This window comes from Belonocnema kinseyi, chromosome 8 (assembly GCF_010883055.1).
Source record: "Belonocnema kinseyi isolate 2016_QV_RU_SX_M_011 chromosome 8, B_treatae_v1, whole genome shotgun sequence".
Taxonomy (NCBI): domain Eukaryota; kingdom Metazoa; phylum Arthropoda; class Insecta; order Hymenoptera; family Cynipidae; genus Belonocnema; species Belonocnema kinseyi.
In genome coordinates this window covers 14,259,301-14,266,327 of record NC_046664.1, presented here as the reverse complement: position 1 = coordinate 14,266,327, position 7,027 = coordinate 14,259,301, and positions in this window count along the sequence as shown.

Below are 7,027 nucleotides of genomic sequence, written 5' to 3'. Positions count from 1 at the left end.
GGGGTTTCTGTGTCTTTGGGAGAGGGCATTAAGAAAAGTTTTTGAATAGGCACTGCTGCTGTGGACAACAATTGTCTGATGATGCCCTCTTCTGTTCGAGAGAGAGAGAGAGAAAGAGAGAAAAAGAGAAAAGAAAGAGAGAAAATGAGAGGAAGAGATGGAGGGCATAATGTTTCTCTGCTTTTTTCATTAAATGTTTCAGATCACTTACTGAATCTATTGCTTAATATTTTACATATTTTAAAAAACTTAATTAATTTGGCCACATACCAGAAATATCAAGTAATGTCGGTATTTCCAGTTACACATTCCACTTTATTAAAAAGCTAGCATGGGGTTTTAATAACACAAGATACATACATGTTTCTGGAAATATACGCACATCCCGTGATTTTTCTGTTATGTGGCAAAATTAATTTAAAAAATTTTCTATGATAAAAAAAAATAATTTAATTACCCGAGATACTTGGCTTAATTATAAAATATAGTCGTTTTGATTATCGGCGATGGTTGTTTTGAATAACAGAGATAATAATTTTTAATATATAAACATAATAGATATATCTATTTTTTATTCTCTGCTTGAATATGCTTGGATTTTCAAGTTGAAACTCTAAGATATTCTAGCACACACTCATTGTATCGTAAACCTAACACTCTGAGGTAGTAAATCTAGCTTTCAAATTTTGAAACTCAAGAATCGTAAGCTTAACATTCTGGGGTAGTGAACGTGAACATCAAATTTTGACACCCGGCGGATGGTACGTCCAACCATCTAGGGGCGGGGGGGGGGGTATTATTCCTCAACTGGTTCAACTTTAAAAGTCATGTCTTCCGATTGCCGTCAGTGTTTCAGAGGTAGTTCGCCTATATGATAGTGGTATACCCACCAATTTATAGACTTTTACTACCATCCCTCCTCGAACTACATGGGGTGAAATTTGCATCCTACGGGAAAAGCGGGTATTTTCAAATGGTTCTAAATTCCTTTCTACAAATAAGAATTAAATTTTCTACGAGTCATTCTCCAAGGGGATTTCATGCTCCTTTATTCTGTCACATCAATTTTTTAAAATTTTAATAAACAAATTGCCATTTAAAATGTTTATTTAACATTTTCTATTCTTGAGGTAATTTTTTTAAAAGTATTTTTAAAAGAAAGCTTTACTTTTTTCCGATAAAAATGCTGCTTGGCCGTTTTGTACTGAAAATGCTTGTGCAGTTATGCGAAAATATCCGAGCTAAACCCTAACTCGCGCGCTTGGAAAGGTTAGCCAGTCCTCCTGGGCACATGGTTGCATGCATGTTTCTCTAGCGAAGCTGCACTGAATTATCTCGTTTTTTTGTGATAAACAAATAATGAAGTGCCTCAGTGACTTTTTTTACCATCACACACAATCCCGCTATGAATTTTTCTTTATTTAGTGCTCTATCTCATTAAGAAGGCATGATACCAGTCATAATATTACACAATTTTTTATCTGCTACAGTCATCCTATTGGTTTCATCACTTCCTTTTTCACACCATAGTAACTTTACATCATTGTAATTTTCTTGGGCATCTGGAGCTAAACAAAGCGTGATTAGTTTTTTCACTTTAGAATTTTTAAGAATCTCGGAAGAAACTGAATTGTTGTACTTTAGTCGTTTTCTGGGGTTTAATTTGGATTCATCTTTAGGCTAAGATTCTAATGCATCTTCAGTAGTAAATTGAATTAACATACAAATTTTTAAGGATTCTTCTCCACCGTCGAGACTAAATTTTAAACGAGCACTCGTAACATTACGTTTCACTTTCAAATACTCAATTAAGCTGCAAGTTACTGCAATCCACGGCTGGTTTTTTTGATATTCAAAATAAAAAAATTTTACGTTCGAAAGTTATCTAATGAGCGAATTTCAGTGTAAAAAATTTTCTTTAAATGATGTTCAATTATTTTTCTATTCTTTGCTGCAACACTAACCAGTGATACGATTCCAAACAAAATATTTTGTAAAAGGCTAACCCTCGATTGTATTTTTTTTCCAGGCACTTGATTTTATTACTGTATTTTTTCAATTTCTTTGGATTAACATCAATCTTCAATGGTTTGCCATGGAGTTGATTTAGCGAAATGGAATTTAGGATTGAGTCAGATCCTTCAGACTCTGTCTCTTTCAATGTCGATAAAATAATCTGAATTTTAACTTTTAAAGGAGATTGTGATATTAATGCTTTAACATTTTTCACACGTGTTGACAATATGCATTTATGTGACTGACCTTCAGGTACTATGGATAAGCAATTTTCACATCGTTGACTAACTGTGCTTTGAATATAGTATAGAAAAAAGGAATAATTAATATTCGGAAAATTATTTTCATATTCACCTTTAAAATTATTTTCAATAATTTAGATACAATAACATCCTGAGCCGATTTATTTTTAGTGAAATCATCATGGGATTTTCTAGGCAGCTGGCATATTAAGCACTGACACAATGATTCGCTCACAGATCGAGTTTTAATACTGTTGTAATTGAAAGATAATTTAGGCACTTCTAATAGTTTCTAATTAGTTTTTTATTAATTCAGCTTACTTAAACGCGTGCTACAAAGTCCGTTGGGTACAGCTTTTGTTGTCAGCTTTTTATTTAAAAACACTGTTTACTAAAGACACAATTTAGCCATTTAAAGTAATCTCTACAATTTTCGAAGCACTGCTCGATCTTTTTTACAATAAAATAAACAGATCTTACTACGAGTTTCATCGTGAGTAGCCGGACGGTGTTTTAAGTTGGACATCATTAAGTGAACTAAAAAAAATTGTTGGCAATATTGTTATCAAGAATCCGTTGCTAAGTAACCTAACAATCTGTTGCCAAGTAACACAATTTACATGTACCTTATTTTTCTTGTAAGGCATATCAATCTAAACTTTTTAACATTCGATATGCTAGAGAACTCGAATTCTAATTTTGTCTTTAAAAGAGCTAAATTACTCAAAATGATAATTTAAAAAAAAAGGAAATGAAAATTTTTAATCTACCCAAGTAAGCTCACTTAGAACCCACCATAAGGACCCAAAACAAAAAACGGCCCGATCGATTATTTCCATTTTCATTAGGAATTACTCAGGGAGGTCTGGTGGCTCAATGACTAAAATAATTACTCTATTCTATTTACGATTCATTTTGTTTAGTGGTAGTCACAACCATTGGTTTCGATGCAGTGAAAAACTGAATTCGTAGTTGACAGTTTGCTCTTATTTATATTTTTAATGATTCATTTCATTGTGATGAAATGTTTCACCTTATACGCCACACAAAGGCCTAGTTCAGAATTAATTTTCACTGTGACTTACTAACTTGTTTATAAAAAACGAAGTGAAGATATCACTAGATTTCACTACATGCCACTAAACGTTGCTAAATTTTACTGAAAAATGCTATATTGAACTTACAATTAAATTTTTTGTATTGATGCTTATTTTCAAATGAAGAGCTTAAGAAGAAATAGTTCCTCCTATAGACACTTATCCAACTTCCCACTCAAGCACATTAACAGATGATAATACAATTTGTTCATCTGTTGGCATAATCCCATAAAGATTTTTTCCTGGTAATAAGCGAATTGGTTTATCTTCAGGAAAAGTGTATTTTCGAAGCTCGTATGTCCAATACGGATATTGAATGAAGTCAGCCGAATTAGTTAATGTTAATCCAGTTCAAATCCAGGTCGGCCATAAGAAGCGATCCTGGTAGGTGGCTCATGAGGAGAATATTGTCTGGCATAAGAAGAAAATGGAAAAGAAAAAAAGGAAGATGGTCTGCTACGAGGTGCACCCGAAATAGGGTCGTGATCAGGCACACATTTAAACTGTGAACCTAACTCTGCAAAAAGAAAGAGTGAATTTTTTTTTTTAGTTGAAAAAAATATCCAAAAATTGTTCGTTTTAGTTTATTGGAATATTTTACAACGTTAGTTTTCCATTTTCAGCCAATGTCTGACTGGATGCTGGAGGACTTATCAAGGAATGTATCCATTGAGCGCCAAAACTGACCATTCCAATAAAAAAGAACGGAAATTTAAAATTTAGGAATACGTGAAAAAAACTGAAAGTATATAAATAATAATACATTTTCTGGCCTTACTGGATAATAATAATTTCCAGTTACCAAGATTCTTAAAAAATGTTCATAATACTGAAAAAATATGCAGAGGGTTGATTTCCAAATTAAATTATTTGCTAAGTCTGACCAAATCATCAAATAAAATTGCTTTCGTTGTGCAAAACACTTGTATGTTAAAACTGTATACGGCTGTTCAAAAAATGAAAACATCACTTCAAGGGTGAAATTTTTAACAGAAACTTTATGGAATTCATCATTTTAGATTTTGAAATAAGACTCCAAATAAATAGTCTGGAATAATACCAAGATAAGACCACTGATGCGAGCCCAGAGTTGTTTGTTTAACGTCGGATATAAGAGTATAAACATATCTTATTCAAAAACAAAAAAGTAATAAATGATATCGTAAATATAGTCTAAATGAAAGGAAAAAATTATTTTAGAACTAAATTGATTAAGAGCAAAGACGTATTTTTTTATTTACGATAGAAAATTTGTGCTGAAGATTATTTTTGAGTTGAAAAGCTGTTGTTTTGTTGACAAGCAAAAAAATTATATGTGCAAAAATGTAAATTTTTCATTGCAATTTTTGACACAAATCAGAAGTGTTGTTATACCGAAATTTAAAAAAAAATTATTATCCTTGAGCAGAAAAGAAATGAATTCAAAAGAAAATGTTCTATGTTCAAAAAAGCACAATAAGTAAATTTAATTGTAAAAATTTCTTATAGCATCTTTCAACTAAACACAAGAAAATCATGATTTTTCAATCGGCTGTAAAATCCTCTTGAAAATAAAAGAAACTCTAATTTTAAGCGGAGAAAGAATGAATAAAATGCTGTATTCTATAATATTGAAAGTTTTTATATAACTTTATTCGCCGACAAAATTGATATACTTCTTTATCTAAATCGCTTTATTAAATCTTTGCTAAAGCCTATGACTGGAAATTTTGAAAATATCTATTATTTCTTCTAATGAAGTAAAAACAAAGTGATCTTCATAACAACAAAGTAATAAACTCGTATTTCAATAACTATCAGTTGAAATGAGTAAAGTTGCAACAAGGGATACAAAAATTACTTGTGGATGATTCCCACTAGCATTGACGTCTTTTGATAAATTTTTTGTCTTTTTCAGCTTAAAATATCATAAAATATAACAAAGTACTGCAAAAAATTTTCTATCTGTGTCAAGTAGTAAATAAACTGAATAAAGACGGGCATTTATCATTAGTTTTTTAAAGTAAAAAAATAATAGTTTATGATCTTTTTTAAAGTAGTATGTATGTTATCTTCATAAAAACGAGTTTTGAAACAAAAGATATAGTCTATGTATTATAGTAAGTTCACCAATGGAAACAAAACTGAGCGCCACGGCGAAGACCAGAGTATAAACGATCCCCATTTTTTGAAGTTATGTAAAACAACTTATTGTGTTAATGGAAAATTATAATTAGCAGAGTATCTTATTGAGATCGTGGTATAAATCTGTTTAATATTCTAGTATCCTAATCATTATATTATGGAGTATAGACGTCGATATGGTCGTTCTGAAATATTTGTATTTATATATCATAAATTAGAACAAATAAAGAATTTTATTTACTTCAACTAAGGCGAATTTGTACAAAATAAAATTATTTCTTCGAAGCGCAATTTAAAAAGTATATCTGTCTCATTTGGTTTCAGTTTCTTCAGTTCGTTATCGAATTTTCGGCACCAACCGACAAAAACATCATAACCAAGGAGAATGAAAAGAAAGACGGGTATCGAGACCTTATAAGGGAGTTGCAACGATTGTACCCGGAATATTCTGTTAAATTGATGCTCCTTATCATCGGCGCTCTTAGAGGTGCCAAGCTTTCACTGACTAATGGCCTAAAAAGCATCCCTGCGTGTCAACAATATGCTAGAACACTTGCGGGCAAAATGCAGTAGGCGGTTGTCCTTGGGTCGTTCTGTGTTGTTAGGGTGCACGAGGCTTTTGCTGGATCGTATTGATTCCTTTACAGACTGTAACCACCTATCTCACGATCGTGAGACGTGGTTGTGACTGAAATTTTACCGCGATTTCGCCATTAGCCATTAGGCCATTAGCAAGTGAAAGATTGGCACCTCCAAGAGCGCTGATGATAAGGACCATCAATTTAACAGAATATTCCGGGTACAATCGTTGCAACTCCCTTATAAGGTCTCGATACCTCTCTTTCTTTTCATTCTCCTTGGTTATGATGTTTTTGTTGCTTGGTGCCGAAAATTCGATAACGAACATGGTTCGCTTCTCGAAGTCAAGAAGAACCATGTCAGGCCTCGAATGAGCAACAGAAACAATTGTCGAGAATATAAAGTTCTAGTATATGCGGCACTTCCCATTCTCGACAATTGACTCAATTTCCCTAGGAGCATTTAGAGGAGCGATATTAAGGTGAATGCCGTAGGAATGACAGAGATGGTAATAAAGTACTCTTAGTGCCGCATTGTGCCTTTGAATGTAGGTCGTTCCCGCGTGTGTTGGACAACTAGATAGTATGTGAGCTAAATGCTCGGGGTGTGCATGGTACGCCTGCAGCTATTATCGGGAATGTCTTGTCTCAAAATGTGGAGACGATATGTTAAGGTGGAAATGACACCGTCTTGGCATGCAAAAATGAAACCCTCCGTACCAGACTTCTTTTCCGAGCGATTTAAGAAAAGCAAACGTTAGCTCACTTAGTTAAACTTTCAAATATAAAAATTAGTTCATTGCATATTTAAAAATACCCTAATATATTTGAAATGCCTTAAAATTCTCATTGTAAATAATTCAAATAAATTTTAAATTCCTTGAAATATATTAAAATATGCTAAAATATATCCAATCCATCACAATCTCATACTAAATTATTAAAATCATTTAAAAATTTGAAAATTCCT